The sequence below is a fragment of the Panthera pardus genome, unplaced genomic scaffold (assembly GCF_024362965.1).
Source record: "Panthera pardus isolate Hobbes unplaced genomic scaffold, ASM2436296v1 HiC_scaffold_16, whole genome shotgun sequence".
Lineage (NCBI taxonomy): Eukaryota > Metazoa > Chordata > Mammalia > Carnivora > Felidae > Panthera > Panthera pardus.
The window spans coordinates 99,527,123-99,550,904 of NW_026526721.1; the positions used below are offsets into that span (position 1 = coordinate 99,527,123).

General features: G+C 33.9%; 1 protein-coding gene across 1 annotated transcript in view; it reads left to right on the plus strand.

Moving 5' to 3' along the window:
• The first annotated feature begins 5,662 nt into the window (after positions 1-5,662).
• SI (sucrase-isomaltase) overlaps positions 5,663-23,782 on the plus strand; it is a 155,231-nt gene continuing 137,111 nt past the window's right edge. Inside the window, exon 1 of the mRNA XM_053903663.1 lies at positions 5,663-5,756. The gene's annotated coding sequence lies outside the window, so the exon portion shown is untranslated. The remainder of the gene's footprint in view (positions 5,757-23,782) is intronic.

A 23,782-nucleotide genomic window follows, 5' to 3' on the forward strand; every position in this document is an offset into this window, starting at 1 on the left:
AAAAAAGGGACATAAAATGGATATGAAAATAAATGAGTTTTCTGTATGTCACAGGCACAGATAAAATGATGACCCCAGTTGAATGTAGTAATAATTATGCATATATAATGTAATACCTATAGTATCCAATTGAAAAAAACTCTACAAATATACACTCAAAAATAAATAAAGAAAAAGGCACATAAGTGGGGGGAGGGAGGCAGACTCAGGCCTTAACATATCATTATTTTGTATGTAAATGGCATAAGTGGTCTAAATATAGCAATTACAAGACAGAGATCAGCAGACTGGATTAAAAACCACAGCTCAACTGTATGTTGTCTACAAGATACTAATTTAACGCATAATAATACAGGCAAGTTTGAAGAATAAGGGTGGAAAATATATATCATACAAACATTAATCAAAGGAAAGCAAGAATGGCTATGTGAATGCCAAATAAAATAGACTTCAGAGAAAAGAAAGTTACCAGAGAAAGAGAAGGACATTATATAATAATAAAATGATCAACTACCAAGAAGACACAGCGAAAGGTGCAAAACAAGTGAAGCAAAAATTGGTAAAACTTAAAGAAGAAACAGACAAATCCACAGCCAGTTAGAGATTTCAGCAGTCTTCTCTCAACAGTTGATAGAACAACTAGACAGAAAATCAGCAAGGATACAGAAGATTTCAACAACATCAAACAACAGGATCTAATTAAAACTTATAGACTAATTAAACTAATTAAAACTCCACCCAACAGTAGCAGAATACACATTCTTTTCATGTCCCACAGCAACTAACAATAGACCATATTCTGGGCAATAAAACAAATGTAAATAAAAAAAAAACAAAAACCCAAGTCATAGAAAGTGTATTCTCTGATAACAATGGAGTAAAGCCAGAAATCATTAACATAAAGATAATAGGAAAATCTCCATGTCCTTGGGAACTAAAACATTAATTGTCAATAATCCATGGGTTAAGTAGAAAGTCTCAAAAAAGTTTTAAAAAAGACATTGTACTGAATGAAAATACAGCATATCAATTTTATGAGACACACCTAAAGGAATGTTGAGTGGGAAACTTTCAGCACTAAATGCATATGTTAAAAAGGAAAAGTCACAAATCAATAACCTAGGTCTAATTTCAAGATTCTAGAAAAGAAGATCAATATAAACTCAAAGCAAGCAGTAGTGAGGACACAATAAAGAGAAACGCAGATATAGAAAGATATAGAAGAGAAAAACAGTATAGAAAATTCAATGAAGAGCTAGTTCATTTAAAAGATCAATAAATTTGACAAACCTCTAGCAAAACTGAAAAAGAAAAAAAAACAGAAAACATTCAAATTATCAATATCAGGAATGAAACAGAAGATACCACTATAGACACTATAGATATCAAAACAATAACAAGAAAATATTGTGAACAACTTTACACACATAAATTTGACACAAGGAAGAAATGGACCAATTCCTCAAAAAAATTAAACGATCACTTGTCCAATATGAAGCAGGTCATTTGAACAGCCCTATAATTATTAAAGAAATTGTGTTTACAATTTTGAAAATCTCCAAAAGAGATATATCCAGGTCCATATGGTTTCAATGGAGAACTCTACAAAATATTTAAAGAATTAGCACCAATTCAAAACTATTTCTCTTGGAAAATAGAAGACAAAGGAAAATTTTCCAATTCGACTTATGAAACTAACATTACTCAAATACCAAAATCAGACAAAAATGGCCAGTACACACACACACACACACACACGCACACACACACACACACAAAAGCCCCACAAATGTATATCCTTCATGAATACCGATGCAAAGGTCCTGAACAAAATATTAGTCAAGTTGAATTCAATAATATGTTTAAAAAGTTATATACCTGAAAGGTATCTATTCAAAGCCACCCCTACCCCTGCCACCACCACCAGTCACATTTTCAGACAGAAATCACAGGTGTCTGAACTTGACCCTCTTTGCTTTTCTAGGCCACAGTGCCCTACATTCTCCGAAAATAGATCCCAAGTACAAAATATATTCTCCTCTAGCCTGAGCCCAACCTACATCCTGGTGTAGCCCTAGACAGAGCCCCTGCCACTTCCTGCTTTACTTGGCTATGAGTAGACCTCTTCACCATACGCCCCACCATGGGCAAGGCTGCAACCCTCTTCCTTCAAAATCCCTTAAAAGGCCCAGCTTAAGAGAAACTCAGCGCTGGCATTTCTCTGGATGTCTGGCCCCTCTCCTCCTTTGGAGAGTGAATAAACTCTGGCCTGCTTGTTGCTCCACTCATTGTGCAATTCTTTGCCACCGGTGTCACAGGCCACCTTGACAAAATCATAAATCAACTGGGGTTCATTCCAGAGATACCAAGCTGGTTCAATATTTGAACATCAATCAATGCAATTTACCATATCAACAGGTTAAAGAAAAGTCACATGATCATATCATTTGACATTTGACATGATCATATCAATTGTCAAAAGAAAAATCTTTTGACAATTTCAACACCCATATATGATAAAAATAAGAATAAACTTGATGAAGAACATCTACAAAATATACTACAGCTAATGGTATATTTAATAGGCAATACTGAATACATTCCCCCCACAGATGGAGAATAAGACAAGAACGACTACTCTCACTACTTATTCAACATAGTACTGGAAGTTCATCATAGTACTGGAAGTGTAATAAGGCAAAAAATGGAAATAAAACTTACACAGATCAGAAAGAAAGAAACAAAACTATCCCTATCTGCACACTGCCTACATATAAAATTCAAAGAATCTACAAAAAAAAAAAAAGAATAGAACTAATAAGCAAGACCAGTAAGGCTGAAAGATACAAGATAAAAAAGTCACGGGTGCCTGGGTGGTTCAGTAAATTAAGCATCCAGCTCTTCTAAAAAAATGTTTAATGTTTATTTTTGAGAGAGAGACATAGACAGAGACAGAAAGCGAGCAAGGTAGGGGAGGGAGAGAGAGGGAGACACAGAATCCTAAGCAGGCTCCAGGCTCTGCTCTGTCAGCACAGAGCCCAACGTGGAGCATAAACTCAGACCAGGATATCATGACCTGAGCCAAAGTCTGAGGTTTAATCTTAACCAACTGAGCCACCAGGCACCCCAGCATCTGACTTTTGATTTCAGCTCAGGTCATGATCTCACAATGCAAAACTTACATGTGCTGACAGGGCAATGCCTGGTTGGGATTCTCTCTCTCTCCCTCTCTCTCTCCGCCCCTCCCCTGCTTGCACACACTCACTCTCTCACTTTCTCTCTCAAAATAAATAAATAAACTTTTAAAAATAAATAAATAAATAAATACCCCACAAAGGTCCTTACTAGTAATGAATACATGGACACCAAAATTTAAAAAAATAAAATAACAATTGCACAAAAAATGAAATGCTTAGATGTAAATCTAACAAAATACGTTTTGGACTTGCATGCTCGAAAACTACAGAAAGTTGATAAAAGAAACTGAAGATGATCTAAATAAATAGACAAACATAATGTGTCCATATATTTGAAGACTCAACCTAGTAAAGATGTCAAATCTCCCTGAATTGATAAACAACAGTTTTAATATAATTCCCATCAAAATCCCAGTAAGATTTTTCTGTAGAAATACACAAGCTTATTCTAAAATCTATACGGAAATAAAAAGAAATGAGGGCCCCTAAGTTAATTTTAAAAAAGAACAATAAGGTAAGAGCAGTCTACCAATTTTAAGACATATATGTATATATGTATATATGTGTATATATATATACATATAGACATATATGTATATATGTATATATGTGTATATATATATACATATATATATATATATATAATACACTTTTTAAGAATTGTTATACAGTTATGGTAATCAAGACTGTATGGTATTGGTGGAAGAATAAATACATAGATCAATGGGTTAGAATAAAGAACCCAGATATAAACCCACATAAATATGCCCAAATGAGTTTTGAAAAGGTGGAAAAGTAGTCCAATGGAGACAGCACAGCCTTCCTCACAAATGGTCCTGGAGCAACTGGACTTATATAAGGGAGAAAAAAGATTCTGATACTTTATACAAAGGTTAACTTAAAATGAATTATAGACTTAAACATAAGTATTGAAGGAAAGAAAAATAGAAGAATACTTTTAGGATGTAAAGCTAGGCGATTTGGTCTTAGATTTGACACTAAAAGCACCATCCATAAAAGAAAAATAAAAACTTTTGCTCTATGAAAGATCCTGTTTTGAGGATGGAAAGACAAGCTACAAGGTGGGAGAAAAAAAATTTCATAGGGCACATCCAACAAAACATGAATATTCAGAATGTATAAAGAAGTCTCAAAAGTCAACAATAAAAAAATAAAATTAGAAAATGGCCGAGAAACAAGAGACCTTTCACTGATAAGGATATACAGATGACAAATAAGCACAAGCATGTTCAACATCATTTGGGATGTGCAAATTGAAACCATATGAGATATCACTTACGAGAATGCCTAAAATAAAAAAATATTGCCATCACTCATACATTGCTGATGGGAATGCAAAATGGGACAGCCACTCCCAAAAAGGTGTGCAGTTTTCATAAAACTAAACATGTAACTACCATACTACTCAGAAACTTCACCCCTGGTCATTCATAGCAGGGAAATGAAAACTCACCGTTCATGAAGAAACATGTATACGAATATTTATACAAGCTTTATTTGTATCATCCCAATAATATATATAAATATAAATATCTAGTTCCAGAATCCCTTTCTTACCACCTTCATTACTGCTATCCCGGGTCAAGCCACCAGCATGCCCCTTAATTCTTGCAATGCATGTCTTTATTTATTTATTTATTTATTCATTTATTTATTTAAAATTTCTTTTAAATGTTTTTATTTATTTTTGAGACAGAGAGAGGCAGAGCATGAGCAGGGGAGGGGCAGAGAGAGAGGGAGACACAGAATCCGAAGCAGGCTCCAGGCTCTGCGCTGTCAGCACAGAGCCTGATGCGGGGCTCGAACTCACGGAGTGTGAGATCATGACCTGAGCCAAAGCCGGATGCTTAACCGACTGAGCCACCCAGGCGCCCCTGCATGTCCCTATTTATAAGTGATACCCTACGGCTTGGTCTCCTCACAAAAACCAGAGCCTTACTAAACTGAAACTAGACTGATAGCGTGACTTCCCTGCTCAGAACTGCAGCAGGTTCCATTTTTCTCTACGTAAAGCCAAAATCCTTTAAGAGTCTACAAAGCACAAGACCAGGCCCCCAATTTCCCCCTCTGAATTCATCTCGCTTGCACCGCTCACGCAGCACCTGATTCCTTCTTAAGGGGAGGCCACGTCCTGAGGAGCCCCATGTGCGCGCCTTCTCTTCCCCACCTCAGCTCCATCAGTAATGCAGGGACAGGCGTAGACCCCAGGCCCACCTCCGACTCCTCTAGTCACCTCCCTCAGCATTTCCCGGGACAGACTCACCTCACAGGTCCTAGGATTGAACGGAACCTTGCCCCGAAGCCAGCCAGCGGAAGCGGCTCAGGCCCTGGGGCGGGATCTCAGGGCCCCGGTACCCGGATGGAGGTCAAAGGTGGGTGCATTTCCAACTGGCACTTGCCGGCTCCTGTCCGCCACGCGTAAGAGGCAGTCGGGGGCGGTGGGGACCCAGCACTGAGAACAGAGCCTTGGGGCCCCGCAGGCAATCTACTCCACATTGCTGTTGTGCGGGTTGTTTCGGTTGTTTCTCCAGACTCAGGGTAAGTGCCTGCTTAGGTTCTGTGTTGCCTCCTGTCCCTCTACTGTGGTATTCATACCGTCCCCGCTACGCATGTGGTTCATTCGCTCACTGCTGTCAAGGCCTTGCTAAAATCATATGTTCGCCAGAAGGCTTCATCTGTTAAGGATATTTCATTGTATAATTCCTATCCCCTACCTTGGGATCCATGTCCCTTAACTTTCTTTTTCTGTGTTAAAAACGCTATTCACTTTCTGAGGTAGGGTTTGGGTTTGGGTTTTGTTTTTTTGGGTTTTTTTTTTTTGTTTGTTTTGTTTTGCTATTTTGTTTTGTACTTTTTATTTGTTCACTTTTTTAAATTTTCTGTGACATTCTACTAGAAGATAACTTTCTAAGGGGCAAGGGAAAAAATTCTCTAGCCATATCAGCTTCAGCTCTTAGGTCACAGCAGAGGATTTTGTGTCCTACTTTAGATCTGGCCCTTTTCTTCATGCTCATTGTTCCTGTCTAGATTCAAGCAAACATCCTTCACGTGAGCTACCGCAGTAGCCTTCAGTCTTGAGTCTCTCCAGTGGCCTGTTTCTATGCATTTAGAGAATTTTCTAAAATGGAAATTTGGTTGTATTACTCCCCTTTCTGATACCATGCAATGTTTTCCCGTTGCTCTTAGGTTTGCATAAAAGTTGAGTGAGGAAGCTCATTTGAAAAGTAGATGGACAGTGGAGCATGCTTAAGGACACAATTAAGCTTGGAGATCATGGAGTTATTCCCATTCCAGTGGGGCTTATGCAAATGCTTTGGAGAGTGGTGATGGTTGTGACTCACGGCACTCTAGAATTTTAAGCAACACGCACAACCGTGTGTGTCACGCCTGATCCAGTCTGGGGAAGTGAATTTCTCTGGCATCCTTCAGTCTTTCATGTTTAGACACAGAGAAGGCAGTCAGTGGGATTCTCTGAGGGTTTTTGTTTTTCCAGTAGTTGAACAGTTTTGAGGAAGTTGCAAGTTTATTAGCATTAAAGGAAGACATTGTGAGGATTAAAAACAAACTAAAAATGAGAGAAGTGAAACTAGGTGGTGTGTGTGCAATTGTTCAGAGGGATTTATAACATTCCTTGGTATTTAGCAAAGATAGTATCCTCAGATTTTGATGGCAGAAGGGTAGACAGGGAGGCCACTATTGATCTGTACCCTAGTCTCCACGTGCTGAGGCAGGAATTTGAGATCATGTAGAATCACTAACACAAAATTATAAAGCTGGAAGATACCTTATTTATATCTTAATTTGTAGTTAGTACACTCAGTATATAATTAGTAGTATATTTATAGCCATTTCATTCTAGGTAAACTGTGAATGTTTTTGCTAATTTAAAATACCTGTATTTCAAGATGGGTGGCTCAGTCGGTTCAGTGTCCGACTTCCGCTCAGGTCATGATCTCACATTTTGTAGGTTCAAGCCCCACATTGGGCAGGCTCTGTGCTGACAGCTTGCTCAGAGTCTGGAGCCTGCTTTGGATTCTGTGTCTCCTTCTCTCTCTGCTCCTCTGCCGCTTGCGCTCTGTCTCTGTTTCTCAAAAGTAAATAAACGTTAAAAAATTATTTTAAGAGATGGAATGTGGATAAAAGTGTTGTGTCATTTTGTAAATAATGTCATATTCCTATTAATAGAGTAGACTAATTTCCATTAGAACATGGATCATAACTGCCTTATTTGTTATTCTGAGTTCCTAGAGCAATATCTGGGAGCATGCTTTTTATTTTTTTGAATAAATAAATAACATTTGTCATTTTATATAATTTTTGTTTCATACAATTTTTCCATTTTGCCACACTAGTGGCCATTTGCCACACTAAAGTTTTAAAAAAATTTACCTGAGTGAGAATTTCACAATATTATGGTCTATTTATAAAATCCTGTGAAAAAGAACATATGAAGGACAGTTTGAAGGATGGTTGCTCATGGTAGATTGCCTTGAAGTTAAAAGAAAGGAACGTCCTGTTATGATGTATTATAACTTAGATTATATAATAGGTAGTAGATAGTCCTTGTTGTGCAGTGAATTGAAAATATATTTAGGTTTTATTTTATATTTCAGTGGATATACTTCTTTGAAGAACATCATTCCTATTATTTTAAATTAGAGCTAAAGGGAAATATATCGAATCCAAAATTCAGATAATAATATATGACAGGAAGATATCTGTTTTAATTAATGGAGAGTAAAATTCATTAGGGGCTGTTAAGCACTAGTAAATTTTCAATATAGGGTAAAAAAATGCAAAACTTCATCTCAAGAAAATGGTAAAGACTTGGGCATACGATTCAAAGGAAAAGTTTATATTTGAATATAACTGAAATATCAACTTAGTGAAGTTGAATCGTTTATTTTCAAGAATATATAAAGATTTTCCAGTTGAAATTTAATACTAAATTTTGAAATATGGTTCACTCATTACCTACTTACTGAGAGCCTACATTATACTAAGATACGGAATCAAAGCAAAATCCTTATCAACACACACACACACACACACCAACACACACACAAACCACATCCCTCCTACATAATATGTACATATTTATATGCATACTACATGTATACATGTACCTATATAATTACTATATCTACTTACATGTGCCTGTGAGCCTTTTACATACACACACATATATATTTACTACCTAAAATATATATATTTATATATTTTCTGAGACTTAAGGGCAACTCCTAAAATAATGGAAATTAAAACTGAAGACTCAAGCCATTATGAATGGGAAAGTAATTTTATAATTTTAATAACATATGAATAAACATGGAGGTAAAACCCATTATCCAAGATTTAAAAATAAATAAAATAAGCATGATAATGAAAGGTCTATATGATTTTATCAAATGATATTGTCTAAGCCATAGCAGGTTCAATATGCAGATTTCTCCGGAATTGTATCTTAGGTATGTAGAAGCATTCATATTGGAACATGTGCTCAATTTTTAATTAGTACTTTGTCATAATTTTAATTGCATTTCTGCAAGGTTTTTTTTCTGTTATCTCTGAAAGATTCACCTTGCTACGATGATTATTCAATTTTAAAAGCATTTTGTTTTCAAAATGTTGTGAAAGAAAAGGAGCCACATTAATAAATTATTTAGCCTATTTTAAGATGGCACTGCATAAATATTCTGCTAGACCTTCTCTCTCCTTCCTGGAAACCTCTCTTTGTGAGATGCATTGACTCTTTCAAGACTGCCAAGGTGCTCTTTAGTAAATGGCTTCATAGGGCATCAATTTTTATGGAAACCAGTGCTGATTGCTTTTCTTTATCAGCCATTCTCAAAAGTATTTTTCTCCTCAAAAAAAGATCAGAAAAAATTGAATAAATGAAATGAATGAAATATTTATCTTTCCCTTGGTAAGTTTGATGTGTAGATTTATATACCAAATGTATTTTGTTTTCTGGGTCTTGTTGGTTTAATTAATGCAGGTGCCCTGCAAAAGTACATTTCTCACCATGTGGGGAGAACTTGACTTATAATTGTGTGTGTTATCTAATCATTTTTATGACTGATTATCGTTGGATTTATGTACTGGGCAAAGATCAATTTAAAACATGCTGTTATAATGTAGCTTGTTATTAAATGGAATCACTTTTATGTCAGACCTTGTCCTCCAAAATATTTAAAGCACATGCTGTAAAAACTTGATAAACTGTTCACCTGAAAATAAAGTGATCATATTACATACAGATTAGGAAGTACAAGAATGAGGAAAGTGTATAGGATGGGATAAAAAGTCAAGTCAGGAGTCCAGAAGACGGGAGAAAGATAGAAAAAGAAGGATGGTAGGCAGGAAACAGAATATTATGTATATACTGAAAGAATTAAAAAAATTCAACCAAACAATGTATTGTTACTTGTTAATTAGCTAGTCTCTTTCCTAGCTTGTTCTGTATTTGTGACAGTATTTGTTACAATATTAGCATTTTAAAAATTAAATCACTGTTCTTACATATGTAATGTGTAATATTCTTCCTCCCTTACCTCTACTTTACTACCAACTCATTTCTGCCAGCCCAGAAATATTCTTGAAAAACCACTTCTGAGGATGGAGTAAGGTACACACACACACACACACACACACACACACACACACATTTGCAATTGGCTAAATCAAGTGATTATGCTTTAGGAATTGTAGCATTTAAGGAAAAATTATTGCTTCTTTTAGATTGTGGCCATAGTAATTCCTCTAAAGGAGTAATCAAAAAGCAATGTCAAATGGTTCTGAGGAAGGTTTTCTAATAATTCTTTTATTATTTGTTTACTTTGGGGGAAATGCTTTTATAGATAGTCAACATAACACTGTCATACAGATACATCTGTGTTTCTGGGGCATGATACAGTTTCTGTGACTTCAGGGATAGTGGAAGAATCCTCTCTGGATCAAGTTTAGGGTCATTAAAATATAAAGGTTCCCCAAATGGTTTCAGCATGTGAATTGCCTAAGAATCTAGTTAAATACAGATTCTTGGGCCACTGCTTTTGAGATTTGGATCCATTGTTTCTGGGTTGGGTCCAAGAGTCTGTTTTTGATTAGTATTCGAAATAATTCTTTGTGGTTCTTTAAGGAACTCTACTTTAGTAAAACTTAAGTAAGCCTTGCTATAACAAGCCAGAAGGCTGCTTCTCTGGTAATGTCTATTCTGGGTATCAGAAATTTTAGGTAATTATCAGCATCTGTACTCATTTTGGACAACTTTCTATAACCATAACTGAAATGATTCAATAATTTTGAATTTGTGAAGAAAACAAAAATAATTAATTAAAGTGCTGAGGTTAGTTTATTTGGTGAGAGCTATATTCACTGTATATTTAACCTCAGTAAGTGTTAATAACCAAAACAAGTGGATATTGTAATGCATTCCTTTGAATTCAGAAATCAGTAACTGCTTGGACACTAGAATTCCTTTTTTAAATTAGTAAATTTGCTTTTCCCAATAGGTAGTGAAATTATATAGTGCTGTTTGTTTGGTAGTGGTGTTTGTTTGTTTTGTTTTTCTTCAAAGATATAAAATCACTTTCAAAGTCCTTAGAGCTTTTTCTTTGTTTTTGAGCAAAGTACTTAAGTTGGAAGTTAGGAATAGTAGTATTGCGGTGTTATGCCTCCCTAGGAAGGTGACATTGAAAGTGCCCATGCCATATTTTTTATTTTCTTTTACTCCATTACCTGATTGTAATGAACCAAAGTAGGAGATCTTTAGTCTTTACTTGTATTTATTCTTTTTTGAATTCTGCATTAGGATTCGTCAATGGCATACCGACATATTTGGAATTCTAGAAAACAGAAGTACATAAAACTTTGGACAATTCAAAGAGTAGTAGAAATTTGAGGGGCATCTGGGTGGCTCAGTCAGTTAAGCATCCAACTTTGGCTCAGGTCATGATCTCACAGTTTGTGACTTCAAGCCCCACATTGGACTCTCTGCTGTCATCACGGAGCCCACTTCAGATCCTCTGTCTTCCTCTCTCTTTGCCCCTCCACACCCCCCCTCCCCCATCTTTCTTTCTCAAAAATAAATAGAAAGAAATTTGGGTTGGAAGAATCTCACTTGGAAAGCTGAGTAGAAAAAATGATTATTAAGAGGGACTGGGGAAACAAAAGCTCTGATGCTCAAATGTGCTCATTTTAGGAATCACCTGGTAAAGTTGTCAAATATACAGATTCAGGAGGTCTTAGGTGGGCCATGGAATCTATATGTTTAACAATTGCACAGACTATTTTATTACAACTAAAGTTATAAAACTGGTAAACCCTGAAACAGAAATAGTTTTGGATTAGCTTGGTGAGGGCATGTTGGTAAAGGTCATCTCAGTTGAATCTGAGGAGTTGATGACCTGGGCCACCAAATACGGGTGAGTAATAGGTTCTTATTCACAGTGCTTCTATAGTTGCAATAAACTTTTTAAATTAAACATTATTTAGAGTATAATTTATTTACAATAAAATGTACTCATTTTAGGTTTACCTTTGTTTTGTCTCTATGCAGTTATAGTGATGAAATACTTGGTACATAATAATGTTTTGAGGAAGTATTTGTTACTTTTTAAAAATTGAAAATAATTCTCCATTTGTTTTTTTTTTTTTTAAAAACCTCAATAACAGAAAACCTCAGGAAATGCCTTGGGATATCTGTTGATAACTTCTAGTAGTTTGATTATTTTGATAGTATGACTATCTTCAAATCTGATTACTTAGTCATGGTGTAAACAAATTATTTTCCTACCCTTCTTTCAGTGCTGAGTTGAAGTTTCACCTTTGAAGACATTATACTGTATGTACTACTGAAGTTATTCTAGTATTGAAAACATAGGATAGTCCCAGCACTTTTAGCAAAGAACTAAAGAATGCTATAGTGAATGTTTTTATAACTCTCAATCAGAATGTCTTTCATCTTACATTTGTAGAAATTTAGGAGTTTTGTCAATACTACAGAATGCTATGTATATTGCCCTGTTATTTCTTGAAATTATGTAACTCTTGCATTCCACAAGCATTTAGGGTACTCAGGACATGTTTATTCTAGGTGCTGTGAACTAAATAGGTAGTAGAGGGTTGACAGTACTATCAGGTATCATCAAATTCAGATCTTTGCCCAGCAAACCTATAAAAAAATTAGAACACACTGCTATAACAGGACTGTAATATATGGCTTTATTTCATTTATATTTGCTTAACAAATAAACGTAAGCATGAAATCTCTTTGATCCAAAAAATATTCTTGATCTATGTTTTATCATCAATTATTGCATAAGTTCAATACTTAAGAACATGTATCTAACTCAGTGACTATAAATGCTCCATGGATCTTGAAATGGTTTTCAAATATAAGTTTCTAAATTCTGGATAAAGTTTGGAAGTAAGGCATGTATTTGAGTAATTTACTTTGATTTTAAATAAATTTCTATCGACCATAATGGAGTGTTGTTTATTTTACTTCATAGTCTTACTGAAATCACTTTTTATCTGAATGGAAGATACTCCTTCTATAGTTCATTGCACATATAATTTCTAAGACTTGTTTTCCTACTCTAATCTCCAGTAATACTATTGTATTATGTTTTCCTGTTTATCAATGAGGCTTCAAATTTTTTTATTGTTGTTCGTTGGCTTAGTAATTATGGCTATAGGACACTGCCATATTTTCTCTTTAGTTTCCTCTCTTTGTTTAGATGACTTCTCAAAACCTAACTTTGATTTCTGACCAGTGTTTATGTATGTGAAAACATATCTTTTGGACAATAAGAATGAAGTGTAAGGTCACCCCGATAAGATAAACTTTGAGTGTGAGGGAAGTAGGAACAAATGTCATAACCAAAGGGAAAATTTAAGCACAAAATTATTTGATGCCCTAAATATGAGTTCTTCAAGAAACCATTTGTATGAATTATTATACAGTTTCTTGGCCAAAGTGACTGTGAATTGCCAATGTTCTCAAACCAGAATCATTTCTAAAGATTATGTTTATTATACATTTTTTGATGTATTTAATTTGAGGAAAATAAATATTCAAGTTATTTCAAATATCCCAAAAACATGTTGAAATTAAATGCATAGAAAAGGACACATTCTCCTAACCAAAAGTAATATATATCCCCATATATATTACAAAACATATATATATATAATCAAGCTACTAATTTCCAGTGCATGTTGTGCCATTCATCTTTTATTGTCCTAAAGTTTACATCCCGACCTTCCGGTCTCACAAGAATCCAAGACAAAGTTAAATACTATACATTTTTATTTTCAAATTATTTTGCTAAATAATACTTTTATTTATATTTTTATTTATTTTTAAAAGTTTATTTATTTATTTTGAGAGAGAGAGTGCAAATCAGGAAGGAGCAGAGAGGGAGGGAGAGAGAATCCCAAGCAGGCTTCACAGTGTCAGCGTGGAGCCCAATTCTGGGATTGAATTCACAAAGCATGAGATTGTGACCTGAGCCGAAATCAAGAGTCAGATGCTTAACCTACTGAGCCACCCAGGTGCCCTGAAATAATACTTTTATTTAAAGGGACAGGAAAAGATATATTATAAAAATGAATGATACCATGTTTCAACTTTTACTGCTTTAAGGCAATTGAAGGTTTATAAGAAACTCTAAAGTCAACATCCTGTAAAGCCTCAAAGTAGTTAAGACTTTTTTAAGTTATATAATAAAAACTACAAAATTTATGTTGAACAAGGACAATTTAAGAAAATGTATATATGTACTTATCTTTTTATATTGCTATCAAGGAAATTCTGTTTGACAATATACTCTATGATGTTGTGAATAGATTATTAAAATTAATTAGACAACAGATGCAGTGTTTTCTGTCCGTAACAATCTATGTCTCTGATCAAATCATTTGTATCAAGGACACAAAGCCAAGAAATAACAGATAAAAACTTAGTCTTCGATCTGTGGCCCCAAAGCCCGTGATCTGATTTACCATGACACACTATCTTTCATGAAAATAAGATTTATCTTTGCTTTATACTTGAGGTAAACTGAGACAAAGAGAGGTTAAGATACCCACCTAAGATACAAAGCTTCTAATTCTGATTCTAGTTCCTTCTTCTACACCAAGCAACCTACCAAAGTGAATGGCTCATGAAGTTTGGTAGTAATAAGAAGGAGAAGACTCTGGAAACAATACCTGGTGTGTGTGTGGAGGGGAGGGGCGGGGAAGGAGGCTCTCAGCAGATCTAGTTCTCTCAGCAGATCTAGTTTTTTTGTGTTTTGTTTTTTTCCCCCAAATTTAGGAATGGCAACACAGGTACATAATACATATTATGCAAACTGTTTTGCTCCTGGCTTTTTTCCATTGGAGGTTCTTTCATACTAGTCACTACCTATCTGCCTTTCTTTTAAATAGTCAGTAAGAGGGAACACCTGTCCATGAAAAATAAAGATGCCACAAGTACACCTATAGTCATCTTCTAAGGATGAATCAGTCCTTAGACATTATAGCTGGTATTTGAAAATTCACAGGCTGATGTAAATGATTACCTTGGAATTTGTGGAGGTGGGTAGGAAGACTTAAATTGTACTGGATATGAAACAATATTTATCTTTTACATGCATCCTTAATTATCTACTTAATTCAAAAACTATTACCTCCCTCCTATATTTCTAGTCTCTATGATTGAGAAAGAGGTGAAATATGCTTTAATTGGCAAAGTACCTCATTGGAAACAGGTCACTATTATAGCATGTGATTCCTGCGTGTACACTCTCACAATCAAGGCAGTATCTTTGTAAATACAAATGACCTGATGAACTCTGAGACTTCACCCAGATAATTCAGATAGTACTAAGGAGTTTATTCATGCCAGCGTTTTGCATGAACACATTATGTACTGCCTAAAATATAAGATAGGCTAAGCTCCAGAGTTATTTATGCTTTAATGCAATGAGCATGGCCTTTGGAGATAAAAACCTTTGGTTCTTTTCACTGATTGTGTACGTTGAACCTTGCCTTCCTCGCCTGTTTCTCTAGAAAACCTGTTCATTTCTTTTGTGTATGTGTGTGTGTGTGTGTGTGTGTGGCCAAAATAAAATAATAGAAAAAATAACACAATGTTTTTATGTAAGGGCTTAGTAAATTAGAACTCTCTTTGCTTTTATCTCTCCCACTGGACACTATTTTCATTTCACAATACTAGATGTTTTTACCTTGCTTCAACAATGTGCTATATATAACTCACCAAATATATTGTTATAATTTTAAAGTATTTTTTTTCCTTGAAATCATTTTTTGTGGAAATCATTTTTAAATGTAAATTTCTTTTTTTCCTTAACAGGAAGATAACTTTATAATGTGACCTGAAATATCCAAAATATTTCAAGTGCTTAATTTTATTTCAGTCAATATATTATTTTCTATAATAAAAAGAAGTATAGAGTTATGTAATACTGCACATCTTCAGTGGTTAAATGGTTGTACTGATTTCTGATTATTTTTATTTTTGTTTTGACTGCTATTATGCGTATGTTGGATGATTTTTAGTCATTTGCCTTCACAGATTGTTTTGGCTGTTTTTCTTAAATATGTTTTGTTATTAGTGGACTTAAAAGAGAAAATATAGGCTCATGACATTTCAAACAATTCACTTAGGCTTGTTGACATTTACTTGAGTGTTGAAGTTGCAATAATAGAATAGATTTTCTCCAAAGAAACAGCATGCATTCCTCACTTATTGCTCAAAGTGACCAACAAAATTCTCAAAATGTATTTAATCTGATGTAATTGCAAACATATTTTTTGCTTAATGCAGAAAATGCGTTTAGATGTTATTTATCACAATAAAACACAAATAGAAAAAGGTATAATTTAAATTTATACCTCCCTACATGCTTTTTTTAATGTTTATTTAGAGAGCAAGAGAGAGCACCAGTTGGGGAGGGTCAGAGAGAGAGAGGGAGAGAGAGAATCCCAAGCAGTCTCCATGCTTAGTGAGGCTTAATCTCATGACTGCGAGATCTTGACCTGAGCCGATTTCAAGAGTCTATCAGGAATGAGGTTCTTAACCGACCGAGCCACCCAGGTGCTCCGCTACATACATATTTTTTTATTGTTTCCTCTCTTGAATTCTTTTGTGTCCTGAGGCTAACCTTGAAACCAAGAACATGACAATTTAAAGAACTGAATATAGTATTTGTTCTGCTGATTTTCTTTGTTGATTTCTATTATCAATTTCCTTGAATTCTTTTTTAATTTTTATTGTCTCTTCTGTTTACTTTAGAATTAATTTCCTCTTCTTTTTCTAGTTTCCTATGGTAGGAGTTTAGATTGTTAAATTTAATTTTTCCTCTTTTCTAATATATGCATTCAGTGCCATAAATTTTCATCTAAGCAATACTTTCACTCCATGCCACAAATTTTGATGTTGTATTTTCATTTTCATTTAGTTGAAATACTTTAAAATTTCTCCTGAGATTTCTTCATTGCCCTATTTGTTATTTAGAAGTATGTTGTTTAATCTCTAAATGTTTGTAATTTACATTTTTCTGTTACTGATTTCAGGTTTAATTCCATGTGGTTTGAAAGCATACATTGTATTTTTTACATTCTTTAAATTTGTACAGGTATGTCTTATGGCCCAGAATGTGGTCTATCACTGCAAGAACCTGTTTGAACTTCTGAAAGTAAAACTCACAAAACATTGTGGGCCCCTATGACTGCTCCCCTGGAATTTTATCTCTCAGACTCACTCACAGTGAATCGCCAGCAACTGTGCACATACAATTTAGGTTTTCCCATCCGGTCCTGGTTTCCAGGCAGGTTTCTGCTCTGGCACGTTGTGACTCTCTACTTGCCTGCCTTTGTCTCTAGTTTTGGCTGTTGCAGTTTGTCCTGTGACCTCACTTCTCTGATGAATCAAAGAAGAGCAGTTGATTCTTTAGTTTGTTTACTTTCTTTTTTGTTTTGTTTTAACTTGTTGTTAGGATGGATTGATGACTTCCAAGCTCCTAATGTGCTGGACTAGAAATTGAATCAGCACATGTATTTTAATACCTAGGAAACCTACTTGAATAAACCCACTTGAATAATAACAAAGAGATACAGTCAAAAACACAATAGGCAATTAAAGTAGAATGCAATAACTAGTAAAATAGTCCAAAAAAAGGCAGAAAAGAGGAAATAAGTAAATGAAGCATTGAGGTAAAAAACAAAACAAATAATAAAATACTATGTATTAATACCTCCAATCAGTATTACATTGCATGTAAAACAAAACAAACAAAAAAAGGTAAAACAGTGAATTGAAATATTATTGTGTGAAAAGGTTAATAAGTCTGCAAATGAGAAGAAAGAGAGAAAGAATATGAATAAGAATGTTAAGAATGGAAGAGAGGATATCGCTATGTATACCAGACGCATTAAAAGAATGCTAAGTGAATGTTATGAGCAACTATATGTATATAAATTAGCTTAAATTAAATGCACCAATTTGACACAAACCTCAAACTATTGAAACTTAGCCAGATGAAATACATAATCTAAAAATTTGTATAGCTACTTAAGATACCGAAATTGTAATTAAAACATTTCTCAAAAAAGAAGTTTATATGCCCATATATTTAAATTGGTGAATTCTCTCAGCCATTTAAAAAATAAGTAACATAGGGGTGCTTGGGTGGCTCAGTCTGTTGAGTGTCCAACTTTGGCTCAGGTCATGATCTGGCAGTTTGTGGATTCGAGCCCCGCATCAGGCTCTATGCTGATAGCTCAGAGCCTGGAGCCTGCTTCAGATTCTGTGTCTCCCTCTCTCTGCCCCTCCCCTACTCACATTCTCTCTCACTCTCTCAAAAATAAATAAACATTTAAAAAAAATTTGTTCTTATGGTTTTTTTTTTATTATATGAAATTTATTGTCAAATTAGTTTCCATACAACACCCAATGCTCATCCCAAAAGATGCCCTCTTCAATGCCCATCACCTACCCTACCCTCCCTCCCACCCCCCATCAACCCTCAGTTTGTTCTCAGTTTTTAAGAGTCTCTTATGCTTTGGCTGTCTCTCCCACTCTAACCTCTTTTTTTTCTTTTTCTTTCCTTCCCCTCCCCCATGGGTTTCTGTTAAGTTTCTCAGGATCCACATAAGAGTGAAAACATATGGTATCTGTCTTTCTCTGTATGGCTTATTTCACTTAGCATCACACTCTCCACTTCCATCCACGTTGCTACAAAGGGCCATATTTCATTCTTTCTCATTGCCACGTAGTACTCCATTGTGTATATAAACCACGATTTCTTTATCCATTCATCAGTTGATGGATATTTAGGTTCTTTCCATAATTTGGCTATTGTTGAGAGTGCTGCTATAAACATTGGGGTACAAGTGCCCCTATGCATCAGCACTCCTGTATCCCTTGGGTAAATTCCTAGCAGTGCTACTGCTGGGTCATAGGGTAGGTCTATTTTTAAAAAAATTTAAATAAAATATAAGTAGCATTAATTCTATACACTATAGTATACTTACCAAATATTTTTTTTATTAAGCCAGCATAATTCTAATACTAAAACCAGAAAAAATAAGAAAAACAAACAAACTGCAGAGTAGTATCTGTCCTGCACAGAGGCAAAAATCCTCAACAGAATGTTGGCAAGTTGAATTTAGCAACACATTAAAAACAAAACAAAACTCAAAGACTAAGTTGAAGTGGGGGTTTATCCCAGTATGTAAGAATATGCTATATTCAAAAATCAGTAATTCATGACATTATATCAATGGTTTTTTGACAACATTCAGCATGCATTCATGACAGGAATGCTCAACAAACTTGGAATAAAAAGAAATTTCCCCAATCAGATAAGGGACATATATTTAAAAATCTACAGCTATCATCATTCTTAATGTTGAAAGATTGAATGTTTTTCCTTTAATAACAGGGAAAAAGTAAAGATATGCACTCTCATCATTTCTATTCGACATTGTTTTGGAAGTTTTAGCCAGTATAATAAGATAAGAAAAAGGAATAAAAGTCACACACATTGGAAAGGAAGAAATATAACTACTCTATTCATAGATGATATTGTCTACCTAGAAAATCCCAAGGAATCTTGACAGTTTTATGTGTAAACCTGGCTGGGCTATAATATACAGCCATTAAATCAACACTAAGGTGTTGTACTGAAGATATTTAGTAAATGTGAATAACATCTACAATCAATTGACTTTATAAAGATTATTCTTTATAATGTGGATGACCTCAGTCAATCAGTTGGAAACCCTTAAAAACCAAACTGAGGTTTCCCTGAGGACAAGGAAATTCTGCCTAAACTCCCACCTGAGAATTTCCAACCTACTGGCTTGCCGTACAAATTTTGGACTTGCCAAATTAAAAAATTGTGAAAGTCAGTTCCTCAAAATCCATCCATACATATGTACATATATACATGCACACACATATATATAAACACACACAAACATATATACATATATATGTAATTTTTTTCTGTTTATCTGAAAACCTTGATACAGAATCTAAAAAAAAAACTAGAAGGAATGAATTCAACAAAGAGTGTACAAGGTCAACACATAAGAATCAATCATATTTCTATGTACTAATAATGAACACTTGGAAACAAAAATTTTAAATTCAGTACTACTTACAGCAACTCAAAAAAATGAAATGTTAAGGTACAAATTTAATAAAACATGTAAAGCATCTGTATTCAGAAAATGCACAGTAGTGACGAAGGAAATCAAATATTTAGAAGACCTAAATATCTGGAGAGACCTATCATTTCATGAATTGGGAGACTCACCATAATAAATATCTCAAATCTCCTCAAATATATGGCTACAATGCAATTCCAATTAATATTGCAGAAATATTTTTATTGATATAAACAAGCTAATTTTAAATTTTATATGGATAGGCAAAGAAAAATCGCTCATGGGAGTCCAAAATGGTATAGCCACTGAAACAGTTTGGCAATTTCTTATAAATTGATACATACACTTGCTACATAATTCAGTAATTCTACTCCTGAATATTTACCCTGAACAAATTAAAATTTGTATTTACTCAATAAATTTGTTCTTCATCAGCTATATGGATAAGCAAGCTATGATACATTGACACAATGGAATACTACTCATTAATAAAAATGAACACAGCATTAATATAAACAATTTGGATGAATCTCAAAGACATTATGCTGAGTGAAAGAAGACAGTATTAAAAGGATACACAGTGTATGATTTCCATTTATAAGACTTTCATGAAAATTCCAAGCTATGGAAATGGGGAAGAGTAGAATTGTTTAGGGATGGGGGAAGGTTTGACTACATAGGGGCAGCAAAAAGGAGTGTTGGTGATTTTTTAAATTGTCCGTTACCCTGGTTGTGGTTGTGGCTATATGAATCAACACATATGTTAAAACTCATAAAAGTGAGGCACCTGGGTGGCTCAGTCAGTAAAGCGTCTGACTTTAGCTCAGGTCATGATCTCGCGTTTTGTGAGTTCGAGCCCCGTGTGGGGTTCTGTGCTGACAGCCTAGAGCCTGGAGCCTGCTTCCGATTCTGTATCTCCCTTTCTCTGTGTTCCTCCCCTGTTCACTCTCTGTCTCTGTCTCTCTCAAAAGTAAACGTTAAAAAATTAAAAAAAAAAATTCATAAAAGTGTACACCATCAAAAGGCGGGTTTACTTTATGTTTATTAAAAAAAAGACACAAAGAAAAAAAAATTCAACAAGATTTCCCTCTGGCACACAAAATCATCTTCCACTCCTTTCACCCACATAGCTTTTACCATGTTTTAATATACTTTAAAACATACTTATTTGACATGTTTGTTGTGTTACTTTTCCACTAGGATGTAAACTCCAATGTATAACAGGGATTTATCTTTCTTTTTTTTTTTTTCCTAGTGATTTAGGTCTGATAGCTGAAGAGTGCATTACAATAACATATACTCAATAAATATTAGTTGGGTGAATAAAGCATTTTAGAACATAGTAAAAGTGTGTTTAAATATTTCCATTTTAATTCAAAGGGCATAATGATAGTTCAGTGAAAACTGATACTTTCTGCTCAAATGTTTTCATGAAGTATAATTGCTGTAAAATAGATAATTTAGTGGAAAAGAAAGACTTGTTGCACTTTGATCTCTTATCGTAGTGAACTTTGTGTTGTTGATTTATCACAGTGAACTTTATGTTGTTAATCTGTATTTTATGTTTATACCCTTCATAGTAGGAAGTTAGTTACTGTAACAATTACTGTAGTATGTCAGTGCTGTATTTTATCAAGAATGCATGAATTCAAAATATTTCATTGTATTATAGTGTACCAGCAATTATACAGTTTACATTTTTCTCCTAGAGACATTTAATTTTCTGAATTATAAATGGAAAACGCTGAAATTTTTTCATATAAAACCAAATAGACAAAGGATAAAACACATTATCTTTTCCAAAATATTTCATTCCTACAACCCATGTGCTGCCACTTAAAATTAAATCGGTGTCTAGTTAGTGGTTTTAGGCTTATTTCAATAACTGTCTTTAGCGTTTCCATTCCTTAAATATTAAAAAACAACAAAAAATATTTTTTTCTTTTTCTCCATAACTAAATCATGCTTCACATTTGTCATTTACTCTCTAGGTAGTAAAAAGTTTTGTCAAATCTTTTTCAAATTAAAAAAAATATATTGATCATTATCAGAAAAAAATAGTTTACTAACTAGCACAATATCTCACTTTTTAACAGGTTGGTGTGCTATAGAAATTTCTTTCCAATTTCTACAAGACAGCTTTAGCTACTCAGGTATATTTTTCTCTCCAACTTCCTGGGAAATATTTGCTAATATTTTTTAACATACTGGGATCTATTGTTATCTCTAACACCTAACACAGGGCTTATTATGTAATAAATGTTTGTCATAGGAAAAAAAATACAATATGTACATTCATCACTAAATAGCTTCCTTTGCCTTTATTCCTAAAGCCATATCTTGTGATCATACTAAGGATGTGTAAGGGAAATATAAGAACATATAGGGATAATGTAAAAACAATGTTAATTATGCTAATAAAATATTAAATATTAATAACTGATTTTATTAAAAGATCACAATGTCAGGCATTGTGAAAACTTTGCATACTTGCTTAGCTAAAATTCTATTTATATACTCTTTAAAGTATATTTTTCAGTATCTCTTTAAAATTATGGAGTAAGTTAAAATTATCTGTGAAAGGTAGATGTATCAAGTGATGCATCAGTGTAGTGCTTCTCCAAGTGTGACCAATCAAGGCCTCCATAAATTAAAACCTTTTTATAATAATACAATTATATCATATGCCTTTTTAATTTCTCACAAGTGTATGGAAAAAGTAGTATCATAACAGGTTGAAATCCAAGGCAGGAATGAGACTCTATCTTTTATTAAGCTAAACGTTAAAGAGATTTGCAAAAAAAAAATGTAAAACAATGTCACTTCCCTTATTACTTTTTGTTTTGGACAGTATATTTTTCCAAAAAATATTTTTATGTTAACATGCAATGGATTATTAACATGTTTTGATGACCGAATATTTTTCTCATTTTTAGTATCAGATGTGATAAGTATTTATATATAAAATCCACATAATCAAAAGCTCTTTGGGAACTTCAGTATCTTTTAAGAGGGTAAAGTGGTCCTGAAAGTAAAATATTAAAGAATCACTGGTCTAGCTAATACAGAGAGCATAGCAGATTAAGAAAGCGCATATGTAACAAATTATAGGTCTAAATTACTTAATCATATATTTTGATTTATGTTATTTGGAGATAATAAGACAGCCTAACTCAGAGGGTGTTGTATTATTTACATTAAGTGATTCATGTAAATCCCTAGTAAAGTGTGTGATACATGGTAGAGGTTTAATAAATATTCTCAAATGAACCTTCAGAAAGTCTGGATTCAGTAATTTGAGTTCTCACATAACTGTGTGAAAAGACAATAGTCTGTGTTATATGTGAATATATACATACATACATACATATATACACATATATATGGAATATATACACATTCCTTATGTGAAGGTAGTGGAACAGCACTAATAATAAAGTAATTGACATACCCTTCCTAGATGGAGAAGTATTCTATTTTTGCTTTGATCAGGACTTCAGTAGTTTCTTCCCATTAAGTTTGTTACTCCAACAATACTTATCAAGAACTGGAATTATTACTTATCTATGATCTAGGATTCTGAATTTTAAAGTAGTAAAGAAGTGATTTTGACGTAAACATTTGTATTAACTTTTATTTATTTACTTTAATTAAAATATAAATGACTCCTTGAAGATATTTAATTATTAATTGTAGTTAATCTATGGTTGGCAAAAAGGATTAGCAGCAAATATTCCCTGAAGTAGTTGAATGCATTGACATTGGAATCCAAAACGTCAAACGTCAAACGTAATTATTTTCATCTCAGCAAAACTGTTAAATTAAACTATCTGACAATAATTAACCAAAATATCAATTGCTTTTTACTTGTAATTCCA